Below are 19,685 nucleotides of genomic sequence, written 5' to 3' on the forward strand. Positions count from 1 at the left end.
ACGATTGTGATGTATCAGCTGTACTAAATGTGCAAGTACCTGGTAATCTATTTAGACTGATTGTGTACCTTTTCAGTATTCCCAATAATATGCCGCTGGAATATCATAAATTAAGTTGTTGTTTGCCGAAATGAAAAAAAAAAAACGCAATGGATACTGAGCCAAGTTCCTCCTGGCGATGCTAAAATGGTAAGCACTAATAATGTATACCGTCGTTCGGGGTGACATTGGGCCTAGGGGGTAAGATTGGGCCAAAAACGAAACATGTTTCAACTCCTAATATCTCAGAAACTGTTACGAATTTTAATGAAACATCAAACGGTTCGAAATTATATTAGAATTCACGTCTAGGAAATCACAAAACAAATTCCAAGAACTAATTGTTCTCGTACGATAATGCTTGGAATTTGAATGTAAAACTATTGAGCGAATTAACCCGTATTAAAATAGTGTCAGTAATGCCCCACAAATTTATTACATAACTAGTTTTTAGACCGATGGATACCTGGGTATCATGTTACGCTAATCTGTGATTGTTTTATCGAATTTTATTAATATTTGTAAAACGGTTCTGGTTTTTCGTAATAACGAGCAATGCACGCAAAAAAGGGGTGAGATTGGGCCAAGCCTTCAGTTGATTTGCCTTACATAGTTGGTAAGAGCCGTAATGTAGGCAATTATTTTAAATGAACGATTGAATCGTTTCATCGTCACCGCTGAACTATTTCATTTGGCCCAATGTCACCCCCTGTGCGGGGTGAGAATGGGCCAATTTTGAACAACTTATAACTTTGAAGAATTTTCATAATTAATTATTTTTTCCCCACACAGCGGTAAATTTATTATTCAAGCTTGTACCAAACTAATTAAAACTTGATTCCAATGTTAACTACTAGAACTTTGTAACATTTACTTGAAGCATACCACATTTTGGCCCAATGACACCCCCGTTGGCGGTATTTCCATTTTAATCACGGTCTTTTGGTATCACGCATGGTACACATTTTTAAACGCAGTTGTTTTGTTATATACCTATTTAATTTTGAGGTTAAATAGCGAATAATATTATCGCCTGAATGTATGCATTTTTTTGCATTAAAAGGTGATACGGTCAAAGTTTGGTCAAGGGAAAACGCGTGTAAATCGGTGAAATCGTTTACTTAAAAAATCAAATTAAATTTCTTTTCAAGTTCAATTAGTATAAAATTCTGGGAAAATATTCAGTTAGACTTCCGCTTTTCCAAATCCGAATTGCCGGGCCTTACGCTTGACCCCTGCCATCAGATTGTGTACAGCCATCTTGTCCACCTTCTTCGCCGCAGAAAGCCAGTCTGCCTTGAACTGCTGCTCGTCCTTAGCAGTTTTTTGGTCTTCTTTAGGTTCCGCTTGACAATAGCCCAGTACTTCTCAATTGGGCGGAGCTCTGGCGTGTTGGGAGGGTTCTTGTCCTTGGGAACCACCTGCACGTTGTTGGCGGCGTACCACTCCATGGCCTTTTTACCGTAATGGCAAGATGTCAAATCCGGCCAAAACAGTACGGAACAACCGTGTTTCTTCAGGAAAGTCAGCAGACGTTTATTCAAACACTCTCTCACGTAAATTTCTTGGTTGACAGTCCCGGAAGCTATGAAAATGCTGCTTTTCAAGCCACAGGTACAGATGACTTGCCAAACCAAATATTTCTTTGCGACCTCCAGACTTCCTGGCTGTCGACAAACGTTCCCTAAACACTTTAATTACATTTGTAACGGTTGATTTGGCAACTTTTAGCGATTTTGTGCGAAATTTGCGTGCGAGTAGCTCGGATTTTCGCGATGCGCGAGCAAAATTTTGATACGCTGCTCTTCTTGCTTGGACGGCATTTTGACAACTAAAGAGTGAATTCCAAAATCAAAATAGGAGCAACATTCTACACACACACACCTTCAAAATGAGGGGTGTTCAGGTTTTTTAAATGCAAAATTGAAAGAAATACGTCATGTTGATATTGACCAAATTTTGACCGTATCACCCTTTATACGCTTTAGTGACATAATGCCATAGAAATTGCATACATTTAGGGCGAACTTGCTGGATCCATGTACAGTGAACGTTCGCTAATTAGATTTTTTCTGGTTGGGGCGCTTTTTAGTTGGGGGTTCGCTAATTGGGGCGAAACTCAATTAAAAAGCAGCTAAACGTCGGAAAGTTATGTCAAAAACGCGTTGACGTTTTGTTTCCGTGTTTGGCTGGATCAATATTTTCTGGCGCGTAAAATTTTTCGTTTGTTCAATGCAAAAAGTAAACAACATTGACGCTTGTCAAAATGCTCCAATTAGCGAACGACATTCGTTAGTTGGGGTGCGGTCGTGCCCAGAAAAGTGTAATTTTCCGCGTCTTTATTTTTTACGCGCTGATTAGTTTTCATTTTTTTTCTGTGATAGTTTAGTTACTTACTACTTATATTTATTGAAATTATTTGCGATTGTTTCAGACTATTAAACTGGTTTTTTGTAACTGCGCATACAGTGATCATATTTATAACATCTATTTATTCATTTATTTGTTATAGATCAACAGGCCCGATTTATCTCAAATGCCCTGATCTCATAATTAAACCCAAGTAGTGTAATTGTCGCTGAAAACTGAAAAAAGAAGCAGCAAAAGAGAATATCGAAAAGTCTTCGACCCTTATCTGGCAACCCTGCCGTTTGTGGCTCATTTTCTGGCAATCATTCAACATCATCGATTGTTAGGTAAACAATGCAATCCAAACTGCACAATTTGAAACGTCGTAGTGTTAGTGCTTGATAGCAATTGTTTGCATCTGTTATCTCGGAAGTGTTGCTAGTTTTCTTGCTATTCGTTGTGTTCAGGGTAATATGTGGTGAATTGCGCATACTAAGCATGTGGTATGAAACAAATTCAAATAAAGGAAATATCAGGCCGAATACAACGAAATAGCATTCCGCTCATCAACTTTTTGGATGTGCTCTAGGTGTCGTGGCATTATAGGTAATGCTTGGTTTAGAAACACCGATATCGATGAATGCTGCGATCAAAGAAGTAAACGATGTGTTCTCAAAAGCTTGTGCGAGACCTGAAGAAAAAGGACTGCCTAATTGTGATCTAAGGCTAAAGATCCAATGGGGCTTTTACAAACTATTCCCGGCGATCCTATGTCCTGGTCCGAACCGGTTCTTCGGCCGACCTCCTTTAAAGAGACGGGAGAAAGAGCTGATCGCGAATGATACATGCCTATCTATAACATAGCCCAAGGCGTGCGAGAAAATAAGCGCAGCGAGTCTGACGTCGTCTGGATCCAGGATATACTCTCAATAGAAATCAGACAACACAACTTCTATACTACGATGGTCTACCTTCCAAAAATCGTACGAGACTGTTGTTGCAGCGATGGAGAAAGGGGCACCATCAAAGCCGCTCACAAAGCAAAGATCCAAAAAGCGATTATTCTCATTAGTCACGTTGTTGATTTGGAACATATCTGCAGAACTATAGCTGCCAAGAAACATGATGGCTCTAGGATGCAAAGTAGAGAGCGCATAATCTGGACAGAGGAAACCACTATGGATCGGAGCCCAAGTAACGCCCGCAAGGTTGAAGTATCCCAATATCACTATTTCGTCACAAGGAGCCGTTAGTACTAACTGACCGACAATGTGTATCGATGAGTTGAAGATCACGTGTATGATCTAGAGGTATGTAGGCAGCACAGAATAACATGTGACGGGTTTGGAGTGTGATGGATACCCAAACCTACTCGACGGAAATCGGAACATTATCAGATAGGGTAACCATTGGATGCTCAATGTACTTGCCCGGAGACGGAGTTAAGTAAGACCTCACCTTCCAACTCAGACGTAGGACCGGGACGGCTGGTGGTCGCTGGCAGGAGGGGCTCGACTGCGTTGAGAGGGATAGAGGCTTTCTCAGAGCTAGTGGCAGGATGTTCGACTTGTAGTTTCCGAGTGAGGTTGGCTGAACGATCGGGGGAAGGGTCATTTGGCCGAAACCCATTCGGCCGAATGCCACTAGGCTGAAAGTTGTTTGTCCGAATATACCATTTGGCGGAACAGACCATTAGGCCGAAAGTCATTTGGCCGAAAGGGTCATTTGGCCGAAAGGGTCGTTTGGCCGAAAGGGTTATTTGATCGAATGGGTCGTTTGGCCGGATGAGTCATTTTGCCGAATGGGTCATTTAGGTCATTTAGCCGAAAGGGTCATTTGGCCGAAAGGGTCGTCTGGCCGAAAGGGTCATTTGGCCGAATGGGTCATTTTGCCGAAAAGGTCATTTGGCCGAAAGGGTCATTAGGCCGAAAGGGTCGTATGGCCGAAAGGATCATTTAGCCAAAAGGGTCATTTGGCCGAAATGGTTGTTGTGAAACGACCTCTCCGTATCAAAAGGGGGATTAGTCGGTCCGGCTAGCAACAATAAACGCCACAAAACATAATTCAGTGTGCAAACATATTTTTATTTTGGCCCATCCATACGATACCTCATTCCTCTTCTACTTCCCTATTCTCCTGCTCACTGTGCATGCTCTTCTTCTTCTTTCTTCTTCCCTTCTCATCTTCTTAGTGTTATAACTCACGTCCGCCGCTCCCGTCTCTACCTCCCGCCTGCCAACAGCAAGAACAGTTCCCGTCGCGTGGGATTGACCTTTGCTCTCCTCAAAAAGTAGGTGATCGATGTGCACCTTGATCGCTGGAACGCTGACCGCTGGAAAGGGGATTCGGGCTGACCACGTCACGACTGCCAGATCCTCGCGGGGTCAGATTCACTCTCACCGTCTTTTCCTATCAGTTCCGTGTTTCCCGCGATACTGAATCATTCAGATCCGCGTCTTGAGCGCGATCCCGCCGGCGCTTCTTCTCGGTCCGTCTTTCGGAGTGTTCGTTTTGCGGCTTCTGCCACACAGGGGGTTGGTTGATCCCGGTCTTCACGCAGTACACTCAAACTGCAAAAAAAAAACACAAAAGAAGAGCCCTGAGGCACGTTTCGAGACAGAATGAATACGCCCAAAGATTGTTATTCGTTCTTACTTCCTGGGAAGGCTCTTCTCGTTCCCGAATGCGACAGAGACCAAGGAATTCAGTACCGGTAGCGAACCTGTGTCGAAGGTTTTTTCTTATTAAAAACGTGTTTTTAATGGCTTCTCGATGTTCCTTACCTTTCTGTGAACTTTTCGATTGGCAAACACTTGGTGTGACCAACGTATTTGTCGCCACCGTTTGAGTCTGAATGACACTCTCGAGGATCGTGAGTCGTTCTGACCGAAAAGCTGGACACTCGGGGATTTAAATTTCCACCTGCATGAATTGTCATGTTAGCACATTTCACTGGTATGTCTGCTAAAATTACTTACCGGGTAAAATCCTGTCGTGAATTTTGTCCACAGCCTTCCCAGATTATCTGCTTCCGTTTTTCTCATGCCTCGTGTGAGATGGGCTGATTGCTGACGGTGGCAATTGTGACGATTCTCGGGTTTCTTGCCTTTTCAGCGGTCTTGTCAAGCCGATGAGTTTTACCAGCGGCACTGTCTTGCAGCCGCAAGAATCACACGCGAAACCGTTATTGGCGAGAATGACTGAGCTCCCGTTTTCACAGCCTGTTCACGAACTTTTATTTTCTTTGTTGGTTCCAATCTTCTCGATGTTGCTTTTTTCCCCACAGCGGATGTTGCAACTGCCATCTTGTGCGACAGGAAAATCTTCAACCTGTGCATCATTTTCAAGTTTGTACCTTTTGTACTTGCGATTATTTACATTCAGGACAGTTTACACTGGGATGAATGATCGAACTTATTTGCACACTGGACGAAATTTAGTCAAAATAAAGCAAAATCATAACTTACGTAACATGGTCATTAGGCCGAAAGAGTGATTTAGTCGAAAGGGTCATTTGGTCGAAAGGGTCATTTGGCTTAAAGGGTCGTTTGGCCAAAAGGGTCATTTGGCCGAATAGGTCATTTGGCCGAATAGTTCATTTGAAAAGAGAGAAATTAGGAATAAGAAGAGAGACGTCTAACTTCTCACTCTTCATTTTTCTCTTCACACTGTTAAAAGTGAGAAGTGCGAAATGAGTAGTGAGACGTCTCACTACCCACTTTGCAGACGTTTCACTTCTCAATCCTCATTTCTCACTTCTCACTGTGAAAAAGAGGAGCGCGAAGTGAATAGTGAAACGTCTCACTACTCACCTTGCACTTCTCACTTCTTACATCGAGAAGTGATAAATAAGGAGTGAGAAGACGTATCACTTCTCACTCCTCATTCATCAAAAGAGGAGCATGAAGAGAATAGTGAAACGTTTCACTACCCACTTTGTGCTTCTCACTTTAGACAGCGAGAAGTGAAGGGTGAAAGCGAAGCACAAAGCGACAGCGAAGGGTGAAAGGCCGAAAGGGTCGTTTGGCAAAGCGTTTGGAAAGCGACAGCGAAGGGTGAAAGGCCGAAAGGGTCGTTTGGCCGAAAGGATCATTTAGCCGAAAGGATCATTTGGCCGAAAGGATCATTTGGCGGAAAGGGTCATTTGGCCGACAGGATCATTTAGCCGAAAGGACCATTTGGCCGAAAGGGTCATTTGGTCGAAATAGTCGCCGAGTAGTTCATTTGAAAAGTGAAAACTAACAATGAGAAGAGAAAAGTCTCACTTCTCACTCTTCATTTTTCTCTTCTCACTTTAAAAAGTGAGAACCGCGAAATGAGTAGTGAGACTTCTCATTACTCCCTTCGTACTACTCACTTTTTACAGCGAAAAGTGATAAATGAGGAGTGAGAAGTGAGACGTCTCACTTCTCACTCTTCATTTTTCTCTAAATGACCCCTTTCGGCCAAACGACCCTTTCGACCAAATTACCCTTTCGGCCAAATGATCCTTTCGGTTAAATGATCCTTTCGGCCAAACGACCGTTTCGGTCAAACGACCCTTTTGGTCAAATTACCCTTTCGGCCTAATGACCCTTTCGGCCAAACGGTTCTTTCGGCCAAACGACCCATTCGGCCAAACGATCATTTCGGTCAAACGACCCTTTCGGCCAAACGACCCTTTCGGCCAAACGACCCTTTCGGCCAAACGACCCTTTCGGCCAAACAACACATTCGGCCAAACGACCCTTTCGGCCAAATGACTTTCGGCCAAATGCCAAAATGACTTTCGGCCAGATGGGTATCGGCCTAATGGTCTGTTCGGCCTAGTGGCATTCGGCCAAATGGCTTTCGGCCGAATGGGTTTCGGCCAAATGACCCTTCCCCGTTTTTGTACATTAGTCATCCAGTATTCCCAGAATATACATCTGTTAAAGTCTGTTGCGTTGTTATACCCACAGAGCATTTGAGACAAAATTTTCAGATTTTCTGGATAGGACAATGGTCTCAATAGTTTCATTGCTTTCGGTTCAAATTTGACTAGATCAAACGTTGGGTTTTGAAATAGTGGCAAAAATACTTATACAAAAAGCACGTAAATAGTTTAGTCATTTTAGCACGTATTCTCGACCATTCAAACGCATTCAAATGAGACTGTCTTATCAATTAATATTTAAAATTTGTTGGGTTGGACTATGGGCTCAAAAGTTATGACAAAAATACTATTTTTCCATAATACATTTTTCCACAAGTCACCGATACCGCTAGGTGGACTATTCAGGGTTTTTCCTTAATAATTTCTGACTACACCACTGCAAGTAAAAAAAAACATAAGTTTTTCGTTATTGATTTGCAGATTTTTTTTCTGGTGTTGCGATTAACCGGAGTGTAAAAAAAAACGATATTCCGGATAATCGAGTCAGACCTGTACTCCAATTTTTCGAACTCACGGATGACTTGGCATGAAACAAATGTTGAAGGCATGTCCAATTTGATTAAAGAATTGCAAGAAATATCGATGTTATACTTATAGATGGTAGTTCATACGTGGAGGCTTGAGAGCCTAACCTCCAGATGGCTCTAGGAAGCCCTATGATAACATGTGGTAATAATATATCCAATTTGGGTATTTACATAATTATGATTATGTATCGTTTTTAAAATTGTCCAACGATCAATGAATTAAGTGAAAAAACTAGTATTTTAAGCAAAAACTCTTTTAAAGTAATATTCTTTTTACGTCCCCAATTAGTGCCGTAAAAGGAGGATTGAGTGTATCTTACTTTGTGTGATAAAAATGACAACGATCATCTGCTCGAGGTTTGTTATTTCCCTATCCAAGGACATGTTTGGATATATGTATGTGGAAACCATTCTCTTCCTGGAACGTATAAACGATTAATAAAATAATTCAACATAAGTTAACAACTCACGCCTTCAAAACTAATTGTATTTCATTTGATGAAAGCATGCCAATTTCTCCACAAATTGCTTTAACGACAAATATTTGCGTGGAGCGTCGACCACTTTTAAACCGTAGCCAAAGATGTTTGCATTTTCATTCAATATGGACCGCAAATTTAGGCGACAATAAAGCTACCTCCGTCCATTAGCGGAAGCACTGAGCGGTCGACGGCAACTACGGCTTACAGGCACCAAAGAACGGAAAAGTGTACGCAAATTGCTTTTCACTTTTCCCTTAAGATTTTTCCCACCCCGTTTGTTAGGCGCTCGTGATGAAAAGACAGTCAACGGAACAGCCATCCAACTTTCAACGTTTTCTACACGGTCAATTAAAGCTGGAAGGCGACGAAGAGAACGAACCTATTATTCGACTGTCTATTGCTGAAGGCTTCCATGCCTATTCGTCTTGGCAGCACCTTCTCTGCTTGGAAAATGAACGTTTGGTGGGGTGAATAATTGCCATTGCACATTTGAGCAACATCGTATACTTCATTTTACATCTAAAAAGTGTACATCAAAACTGGTTGAGAATAACGGCTAAAATACTTTTGGTAGATAAAAAAGTTATCAAAATAACCAATATTGATTTTTTGATACAAGAAACAGCAGAAAGTTAGAAATGGTTTGGGTGTGTGATATAACACTATGGGTCCTCGGGCTTTCTATCGAATAATCTTTTTTTCTGGGAAGAACCTCTAGCATTTTAGTGTACAAGAAAAGCAAACAAAACACATAAAAAAAAATCATAAGGGTTGTGTACAAGACACGACCGCCCGACGTAAACTACGTAAAACAGTTTGGTGAAATGAAGAATCTAGTGCCAGTGCAAGAATACATATTTGCAGCAGCTCTCTACAATACGCGCTCGTTATTCTGCTGAGAACGGCAACGTAATTCTGCTACGACGTCGTACTTTGAACAAATTCGTCTCGCCTCAATCTTCCTATGTTTAAAATGGTGTCCATGAGAAGAATCGATTAATTCCCAATAATGCATATTTCGAATCACGACCACACGACCCACGCCATAGGCTGGAATAACAAAACCAAATAAGAATCTTGAAAGAATTAAACTTGACTGCCACTGAAGCCATCCACACGCTTAGTTCAGTTCACCTAAATATGGGTGAACTATACCTATAATCTCGAAAAAGTGCACATACGTATTTATGGGTGAATTGACATTTACTCATATATGAGTACAATCGGTTCATGGAAATATTGGTAAAGTTCACCTATTTTTGGGTACTTTATTATAGGTTAAATTGACTCATATCTGGGTAATTTTTTTTTGTTTTGAATTTTAAAATCTTTTTGCTTAAAATTATTATTTTACCAATCAAATACAAAATACATCAAATATTTATTGCTTTAACTCGGGTTTTATTACAAGCTCTATAGAGATAATACTTTTCAGCAGTTTTCCTTTAACATTTATGTTGCCGAATAGCCGAATACATGAACTGAAACTTATTTCACAGAAAAAAATATTTGTACCATTCGTACGAATGGTCATCGACACATCCCAATGATGTGGTTGAATCCTTTCTTATTCAACGAGACCGAAGCCCATGACGTCGTCCTCTGGTTCCGACTCTTCCTTCTTCTCTTCAGCAGGAGCGGCAGCGGCACCATCAGCAGGAGCATCAGCATCAGCAGCCGGAGCGGTTCAAACAGCTGGCATCGACGACAGCTTCTTGTGACCGGAGGCAATCAGTTCCTCCACCGACTTGCCATTGAGCTCGTTGACCACCTTGGTGACGCGAGTCGAATCGGCCTCGATACCAACCGAGCCTAGGATTTTCTCGATGTCGGCATCCGATGGGCTGGCGTTTCCGCCGAGGACAGCCAGGAGGTATGCAGCCACGTATCGTATTTTTTAAGGCCTTCCGACACGAAACGAGAGCGGCATAAAATTGTAACTTAACCCACTTGTTTGGACGTTTTAACTACAAAAGAATTCCGGGCAGTATTTCTCCAACAATGGTTCCGTTGCGTGACTGACCGGAGCAAACGATCTTAGTGGCTTAACTGTTACCAGCCGTCTGAGGGCCGAGGACATTTCGAAGGCCAGGAAAATTGAAGCCGCAGCTGTTGGAGTACACAAGTGGCAGATATTGCATCCCAGTTATCACAGCAAATGCCCAGAAAATACCATTATCGTCTCGTTCCGGAAATCGCAAGCGAACTTGAGGAGTGGGTGGCGTAAGGTCCTACGAAGTTTAAAAAAAAATGATTTCTATAAGAGAGACCGAGATGTATGCCTGTAAAAGATAAGGGCGCGAATCGTCATTCAAACTTACCTTTCCAGGGGGTTTCGTTGAAAGGCTGCTGATTAGGTGAATACCGCTGTTTTCCACATCAGGTGGACCGCATCTATTTATTCAGTATTCCACCGCTGTTGGCATTCCTCAACAGTCCCGGTTGTTTTATGTTTTTCTCGCAGCGGCAACCAGAGTGATGTGGAGGTTTCTTGTTCTTTAGTATTCGTTCCTACAAAGATGATGAAAATGAAATGTTACTATGTACTGCTAGTGTAGTTTTTATGCGCTTTTAAAATAAATAGTGCTAATACCATGTTTAAGAATTGAATAAAAAACATCTAGCGCGAAGTTTCCACTTTCAGTCGAGCTTGCAATATTATCTACTTACCAGTGGGCACTAGTTCGGCTTGACGAAGGTATTCTGGGCAACAAATCGGACACCAATTTGAAGGCAAAATGAATGGTCCACGGGAAACACGACAGTTGCCAAAGATTGTAGCAGCTTGGAACAATCGTTCTGTGTCCGAACATATTTTGGTGTTCGAAATTGCGAGCGCCATTTCCGTTGTCATCATCATCAAAAGTCACGATTCTTAAGGAATGACCGGCGTTGCACATATTATGTTCCTATAACACTTAATGATGAGATTGAGCCTCGCCAACAACGGAAACCTTCGAAATGACGATTGATGCTACCGAGCATCGCAGCAAATGGGATGAACATTCTGCAAGATCAAATTTAATTGAATATTTGCGAACTGTAAAATTTGTATACTACTTACATTGTTTATATAAAAATATCGCAACACCAATCAATTTTATCGTATAAAATCATAAGATTGATTTATTGTTTAGCGGCAACGACGGCAACATTGAATTTAATAGGAAAAATCTCCGGGAGATCCAAACATCCATGTTGTGCGGAATTGTCAACAAGATTATTTTTTCACCCATAAATTGGTAAACTAGATTACCCAAATATGGGTAAGACAGGCTTATTAATAATATGAGTAAAATTCACCGATTTTATTAGTGAATTTTACTCATAATGTCAGTAAATTTGCATTAACCCATATATGGGTGAAAGGATTACGTATTTATGGGTAAACTAAGCTAAGCGTGCATGCGAATACATATTTGTAGCATCTCCCTTCGACGCGCGCTCGTGATTCTGCTACGGACGCCAGGCAACTTTATGGCGTCTCCAAGCGGTTAATTTGCACTTTGAAAAAAATTCGTCTCGCCTTAATCTTCCTTTGTATAGAATGGAGGCCCTGAGAAGAACCGATTTTTTCCAATATCCCATATGTATTTGGAATAAAATTTGCGATGTCATAAAATCTCGATTAATCGATTAGTAACTAATCGATTACTCTCGATTCTTGTCGATTAATCGTTGGGAAGTAATCGATTTAAAAAATTAATCGATTATCACAACAAATAATCAATTAATCGAAGTAATCGATTAATTTGCGACATCTCTACCGATGCTGGGACCGCTCTCCGCGATATTTCAAATGAAATGCCACACGCGCGTAAGTAGTAGTAAAATTCTTCTTTATTTAATCATTTTCTGTTCTACAATTATTATTTTTCTACATGTACAGTGCTCGGCCGGCTTGGCCCTCCAACTTCAATTTTAAATTTTTATGTTTACATTGTTATTTAAGTGTTAATATGATATATCATGACGGCCTTTAGGAGGCGCTGGTGTGTTTTTTAAAATTTGATAACCTAACTACTATGTACACTAATATTTACAATAAAAATTTGATACTCTAGATTGGAACTAGCGCCCTATTTGGAGCCTGATCCGAATGCAAGCAACGGACTCTAAACTTTTCTTTACACTCACCAAAGCGTTCATGTAAGGTTTTTATTCCGGCCAGACGGTGGACCTCGGATGTTCTTGTCCAGGGAGGGGTGTTGAGGATCATCCTCAGGAATTTGTTTTGAACCCGTTGAAGTTTGAGGTGGTGGGTTTTAGCGCAGCTCTCCCAGACCGGCATGCCATATTCGATCACAGGGAGGATGATTTGCTTGTAGACAGCAAGCTTATTTTTCAGGGACAATGACGACCGGCGGTTGATCAAAGGGTACAGTAGTTTCAACAAGACGTTACACTTTGTCACCGTTTTGTCAACCTGTTGCCTGAAAATAAGCTTGCTGTCGAGGGTCAAGCCAAGGTAGCCGGCCTCATTGGCCCATTCCACAGTCGTGCCATTGAGAATGATTTTACAGTCCCCAGGCGGAACAAATTTAGGGATTTGGAGTGGGGAAAATGATGACCTGGGTCTTCGCCGCGTTGATACAGATCTTCCAGCTGGTGAGGTACTCTGTCAGGGCATCCAGGCCTCGTTGGAGTTTTGCCACTAGCGCTCTGATCACTCTACCGTTGTAGACGATGGATGTATCATCTGCGAACAGAGACAGAATGCCGCCTTCTGGAGGTTCTGGCATGTCGGAGGTGAACAGATTGAAAAGCAGGGGCCCGAGGATACTGCCCTGGGGGACGCCTGCGACGATGTTGTGCGCATTGGAACTCGCTCCGCTGATTGAGACCCGGAATGTCCTTGCCGACAGGTAATTGTTGATGATTTTCACCAGGTAGCTGGGAAGATTGTAGCGTTGTAGTTTGTACACCAGGCCATCATGCCATACATTGTCAAATGCCTTCTCGACATCGAGTAAGGCCATGGCGGATGTTTTCGAGACAAACTTGTTCCGTCTGAGGACGTTGGTAACTCGGGTCAGTTGGTGTACAGTTGACCGACCGCGTCGGAAACCAAACTGTTCCTCTAGCAAGATGTTGAGATTTACGGCAGACTCAAGTAACCGATGATGAATAGCTTTTTCGAATAGCTTGGATAACCCTGAGAGAAGGCTGATGGGTCGATAACTTTTGGGGGAGGAAGGATCCTTCCCAGGCTTCCGGATGGGGATGACTTTCGCTGACTTCCAGGACGATGGGAAGTAGCTAAGCCGGAGACACTGATTAAAGATCAGCGAGAGGTGCTCAAAGAACGGAGCACTCATGTGTTTGAGCTCGAGATTCAGGATGCTGTCGAAGCCTGGGGCCTTCATGTTCTTGGACGATTTGATATAGGCCGTCAATTCGTCAGCTGAGATCTCCAACTCCTCCGAGAAGTCGTTGGGAATCAAATGAATGTTGTTAGCATGCTCGTTGACGGCTGCTTCGTGTGGACTGACGATGTTCTGCCCAAGATTGTGTGAGCTGACGAAGTGACGACCTATTTCAGCGACCTTCTCTGCAGGAGTTATCAAGCGATCCTTAGAGCCATTATTGTCTAGTGGGATCAAAGGTGGAATGGGCCGAGGCTTGGATTTTAGAATTTTGGTCATTTTCCAGAACGGCTTAGCATAATCTGGGAGAGTGCGGATCTTATTCGAGAAGTGGTTATTTTTGAGGTCCACCATTCTGGCCTTGATAATTTTTGTGATTCGATTGCAGCGTGCCTTAAGCTCAGGCAGTCCAGTACGCTGAAACTGCCTGCGAGTGACATTCCGCAATCGAATCAAATCTTTGTGCCACACGCGCGGGGGAAAGCAGTTTTCTTATAATCAATGAAGATGGCCCATTAGTCCCGCCTCTGTGTTGTCCGGTATGACTGCAAATATTGTGTACCCGTCACACACTTACTAAAGGGGCGTGACTACAGGTTTAACTTTATTGATTACAAGAAAGCAGCTCTTCCGCGCGCGCGAGCCATTTCGTTCGAGATGTCGCGAAAAGCAGATCGTAGTCCCACCATCGGCTTCGGCGGAGCTGCTACCGGAAATTTCATTCTCATCGATGGTGTGGTTCATGCGGTCGTTCGCGCTCAGATTAAATTTTCTTGTCTGAAGTACTAATGATTGGCTACCATCAGAGAAAGTAGCTCTCAAGTCACAACTTGAGGCGAGATGAATTTTGTTCAAAGTAAAACTTAATTGCTTGGTGATGGCAGATTGTTTTCCATCGGTAGCAGAATCACAAGCGCGCGTTATAAAAAGACGCTGTCGATAATTATTCGCGTGGATAGCAGTAACAGTCAAGTGAAATTTCCCATCAAGATTATAATTCTAGTAGGTAGCCTGCTACTTGTTTAAGGTTTTATTTCCATCCATGCGAATACATATTTGCAGCTTCTCCTTCCAACGCGCGCTCGGACCGACAGTAATGCTATGATTCCGCTACCGATACCAAACAATTATGCTTTGTTCTATGAAAAAAGTTCGTCTAATATCAACTTTCTCAATCACTTATCAATCACTGAATCATTGTTCAAAATTAAATCCACAGCAAGAAGAGTATTTAGTGCTAGACAAACATCATATAATTGAGCTCAGAATCACGCTAGAATATTTCACTGAAAAGTTTTCTAGTTCCTAGCGGTTGCACTATAGACAAATTATTTCAACTTAACCTTCCTCCCAAACATAATGGTGGTTCTGAAAAGATTCGATTCATTCCCAATTATGTGCCTCACCAACAACAACTACTGGACTGCGCGACAGCCATCTGATGATTGGGCTCTATGCACGCCGTTAATTGCCAGATCCAAAAATGCTGCTTGTAACACGGATGTAAAGATGTACTGTTGTTGACACGACCGCCACCACTATCGAGCGAAAAAATTTCATCCGCACCACCACAGCCGTTGTCGCTAGGACCGCTTCTGAACGCCTTGGTCCGCTTTCCATGAAATCCAGAATGAAAATGACGCGCGCACGCGAAACACGGGGCTTTTTATACACAGGAAAAACGAAGCAGTGGATCAAAAGGCCCGTACCTTACTGCAATCTGATGTCCGTGTTGGGGATTTATGAACGGGATTGATTTTTTGATTTTTCACCCGGTTTGGAAAGAAATAACATTTTCAATAGTTTGCCGTTGATAATGAATAGTTTTAATACAATTAGCAAATTGGTGGAAAGTTTCCGAATCTATTAATAACAAAATCTCGAAAATCCGTCGAAAGATAAAGTCGCCATTACCGTTTAAAATCTTACATGATTTCGTGACGGTCCCCAATTTGGAAATTTTCATTTTGCACCCTGTATCCGAGGCTTCCCCTTAGACGTAGTTAACGTCAAAATGCGCGAAAAAAGAACACGTCCGTACGTGCTGCTGTCTCGAACTGGAATGGGCCCCGCGCGCGCGGGAGAGCAGTTTTCTTATAATCAATAAAGATGGCCCATTAGTCCCGCCTCTTTGTTATCCGGTATGACTGCAAATATTGTGTAACCGTCACACACCCCCGAAAGGGGCGTGGCTACAGGTTCAACTTTATTGATTACAAGAAAGCAGCTCTTTCGCGCGCGCGTGGTCATTCCAGTTCGAGACAGCAACACGTACGGACGTGTTTTTCGCTCGCGCATTTTTTCGAAGTGTTTTTTCTCGTTCTTTCGCTGTTTACGTTTTCGCTTGTCGCGTTGGCGTTATTTTCTCCCGGACCCGTATGGGAGACTCGGTGGCCGATTCGGTCGCTGGAAAAGTGCCTAAGCGCACTGCTCTTGGAGGCGCGGGTAACCCCTCCAAGCAGCTTTTGCAGAGCAACGTGTTCTCGCCGTTGCCGCTTGATGACGCCGGCAATCCGCCGAAAAAGAGGAAGAAGCAGCAATCGCAGCTGCCGCAGGTGCAACCGGAGCGGAAGGAGAAGTGCCCGCCTGTGTTTGTGAAGGGCGATCCGCCGGATTTACGCCCAAAAATTCGCCAGCTAATCGCTAAGGGGCTGAAATGTACTTTTCGGCTCTGCAGCGAGGGCGTGAAAGTGATGCCGGCCAACAGGGACCATCATCAATCCGTCGTGGAGTTCCTCGAGGTCCACAAGTATGAGTACTACACTCATGACCACCCCGGCACGAAGCCGCTCAAGGCTTTGCTGCGAGGACTTCACCACATGAAGGAGGAAGAGCTCCAAGCAGAGCTTGAAAGTTGCGGACTGAAACCAGTAGCCGTCCACAAGATCGCTCGTCACGACAAGGCGAGGAGATATCGCGACCAGCTTTACCTGATCCATCTGGAGCACGGCTCCACTACCTGGAAGGACCTGAAGCTGGTTGGCGTTATAAATTACACCGTCGTTGACTGGGAGCGATATCGGCCAGTGCACCGCGATGTCACGCAATGTACCAACTGCTTCAATTTCGGGCACGGCACCAGGAACTGCCGCATGAAGCCGCGCTGCAACAAGTGTGGCGAAACCCATCCGACGGACGAGTGCGACAAAATGGAGGTGGCCGATCCCAAGTGCGCCAACTGTGGCGACAAACATCGCGCCACCACAAAGGGCTGCCCAAAGCGAGCCGAGTTCCTGGAAATCCGGAAGAAGGCTTCCACCAGGACTATTCCGAAGAAGAACCGTGTTCCCGTAATCAACGAGGTGAACTTTCCAGCCATCCCGGCTCCCCGTCGTGTGATTCCGTTACTCCCACCGCTACAGCCGCACAAGCGACTGGCAGCGGCAGCGGCATCGGTCCAAGCTCCAACATCGTCGGCACCATCCACCAGCGAATGGCCCCCGCTCCCTTCTCCTGGGTTCCGTCGGCAGTCGGAGAACGAAGCCGTCCCACCGGAAGAATCTGCTCCGCTGTACACTCCGGAGCAACTGATGCCGATCTTCGCGCAGCTCGCCACTCGGCTGCGCGGCTGCAAAACCCGCTTCGACCAGGTCTTCACTCTTGGCATGTTCATCATCGAAAATGGCTGCTAGGGTGGGCCTGGTCAACTGGAACGCTTGCTCGCTCAAGAGCAAAATAATTGAGCTGAAGGATTTCCTTGAGGAGAAGGAAATAGACGTGGCGTTCATCACCGAAACGCACCTAAAACCGGAGGTGAACATCAACATCCCGGACTTCCGCATCTTGCGACTCGACCGGCCGACCAGGGGAGGTGGTGTGGCCATCGCTCTTCGCTACAACATCAACTGTCGTCTGCTTCCAAGCTTCCAGCTCAGTGTCATCGAGGCCATCGGTGTCGAAATCACCACTTCGGTCGGCACAATCGCGCTCATCGCGGCGTACTGTCCAACGCAAACCAAAGCCGGCGATGGATCATCGGCTGCCCTTCGGAGGGACATCGTCAAGCTGACACGGAGGCAAGGCCAGTATATCATTGCCGGCGACTTGAATGCCAAACATCAAGCCTGGGGCAACAGTCGCGGCAATCGAAACGGCACCATCTGGAGCAACGACATGGAGGAAGGCCACTACACGATCCTGAGCCCGGATTCCCCCACTCGGCTGAGTCGGTCCGGTGCCCACGCAACGCTCGACCTCTACATAACAAACCTGAGTGACCACGTCTCGCAGCCGGTTGTATACCAGGAGCTCAGTTCGGATCACTATCCGGTGGTGGCGGAACTGGGCTCCTCGGTCAATCGGCACCAGCAGTTACTACCACCGAGTGAACTGGCAGCGTTTCCAGCAGTGCGTCGATAACACCGTCGACTACGAGGTGCGTCCGGAGACGCCGGAAAGTATCGACCGCCAGCTGTGCGCTATCGAGGAGGCGATCACGGCGGCCCGAGAGCAACACGTACCGACGGCTCGGCAGGTAAGCAACTCCTTAAACATCGATACACTCACCAAAGATTTGATTCGATTGCGGAATGTCACTCGCAGGCAGTTTCAGCGTACTGGACTGCCTGAGCTTAAGGCACGCTGCAATCGAATCACAAAAATTATCAAGGCCAGAATGGTGGACCTCAAAAATAACGACTTCTCGAATTAGATCCGCACTCTCCCAGATTATGTTAAGCCGTTCTGGAAAATGACCAAAATTCTAAAATCCAAGCCTCGGCCCATTCCACCTTTGATCCCACTAGACAATAATGGCTCTAAGGATCGCTTGATAACTCCTGCAGAGAAGGTCGCTGAAATAGGTCGTCACTTCGTCAGCTCACACAATCTTGGGCAGAACATCGTCAGTCCACACGAAGCAGCCGTCAACGAGCATGCTAACAACATCCATTTGATTCCCAACGACTTCTCGGAGGAGTTGGAGATCTCAGCTGGCGAATTGACGGCCTATATCAAATCGTCGAAGAACATGAAGGCCCCAGGCATCGACAGCATCCTGAATCTCGAGCTCAAACACATGAGTGCGCCGTTCTTTGAGCACCTCTCGCTGATCTTTAATCAGTGTCTCCGGCTCAGCTACTTCCCATCGTCCTGGAAGTCAGCGAAAGTCATCCCCATCCGGAAGCCTGGGAAGGATCCTTCCTCACCCAAAAGCTATCGTCCCATCAGCCTTCTCTCAGGATTATCCAAGCTATTCGAAAAAGCTATTCATCACCGGTTACTTGAGTCTGCCGAAAATCTCAACATCTTGCTCGAGGAACAGTTTGGTTTCCGACGCGGTCGGTCAACTGTACACCAACTGACCCGAGTTACCAACGTTCTCAGACGGAACAAGTTTGTCTCGAAAACATCCGCCATGGCCTTACTCGATATCGAGAAGGCATTTGACAATGTATGGCATGATGGCCTGGTGAACAAACTACAACGCTACAATCTTCCCAGCTACCTGCTGAAAATCATCAACAAATACCTGTCGGCAAGGACATTCCGGGCCTCAATCAGCGGAGCGAGTTCCAATGCGCACCACATCCTCGCAGGCGTTCCCCCCGCCAGTATCCTCGCGCCCCCGCTTTCCAATCTGTTCACCTCCGACATGCCAGAACCTCCAGAAGGCGGCATTCTGTCTCTGTTCGCAGATGACACATCCATCGTCTACAACGGTAGAGTGATCAGAGCGCTAGTGGCAAAACTCCAACGAGGCCTGGATGCCCTGACAGAGTACCTCACCAGCTGGAAGATCTGTATCAACGCGGCGAAGACCCAGGTCATCATTTTCCCCCACTCCAAATCCCCTAAACTTGTTCCGCCTGGGGACTGTAAAATCATCCTCAATGGCACGACTGTGGAATGGGCCAATGAGGCCGACTACCTTGGCTTGACCCTCGACAGCAAACTACTGTACCCTTTGATCAACCGCCGGTCGTCATTGTCCCTGAAAAATAAGCTTGCTGTCTACAAGCAAATCATCCTCCCTGTGATCGAATACGGCATGCCGGTCTGGGAGAGC

The 19,685-nt window shown here is 44.8% G+C and overlaps 1 long non-coding RNA gene and 1 pseudogene across 1 annotated transcript; both read right to left on the minus strand.

The window, feature by feature from the left end:
- Positions 1–4,486: 4,486 nt before the first annotated feature.
- Positions 4,487–5,702, minus strand: LOC134209256 (uncharacterized). Its single transcript, XR_009978743.1, has 4 exons — positions 5,367–5,702; positions 5,172–5,310; positions 5,044–5,110; positions 4,487–4,987 (listed from the first exon to the last, which is right to left on the minus strand). It is a non-coding gene; the product is annotated as an uncharacterized LOC134209256 (long non-coding RNA).
- Positions 5,703–9,705: 4,003 nt separating this feature from the next.
- LOC134206841 (large ribosomal subunit protein P2-like) lies at positions 9,706–10,209 on the minus strand (annotated as a pseudogene).
- Positions 10,210–19,685: the final 9,476 nt, after the last annotated feature.

The sequence above is a fragment of the Armigeres subalbatus genome, chromosome 1, assembly GCF_024139115.2.
Source record: "Armigeres subalbatus isolate Guangzhou_Male chromosome 1, GZ_Asu_2, whole genome shotgun sequence".
Classification (NCBI taxonomy): domain Eukaryota; kingdom Metazoa; phylum Arthropoda; class Insecta; order Diptera; family Culicidae; genus Armigeres; species Armigeres subalbatus.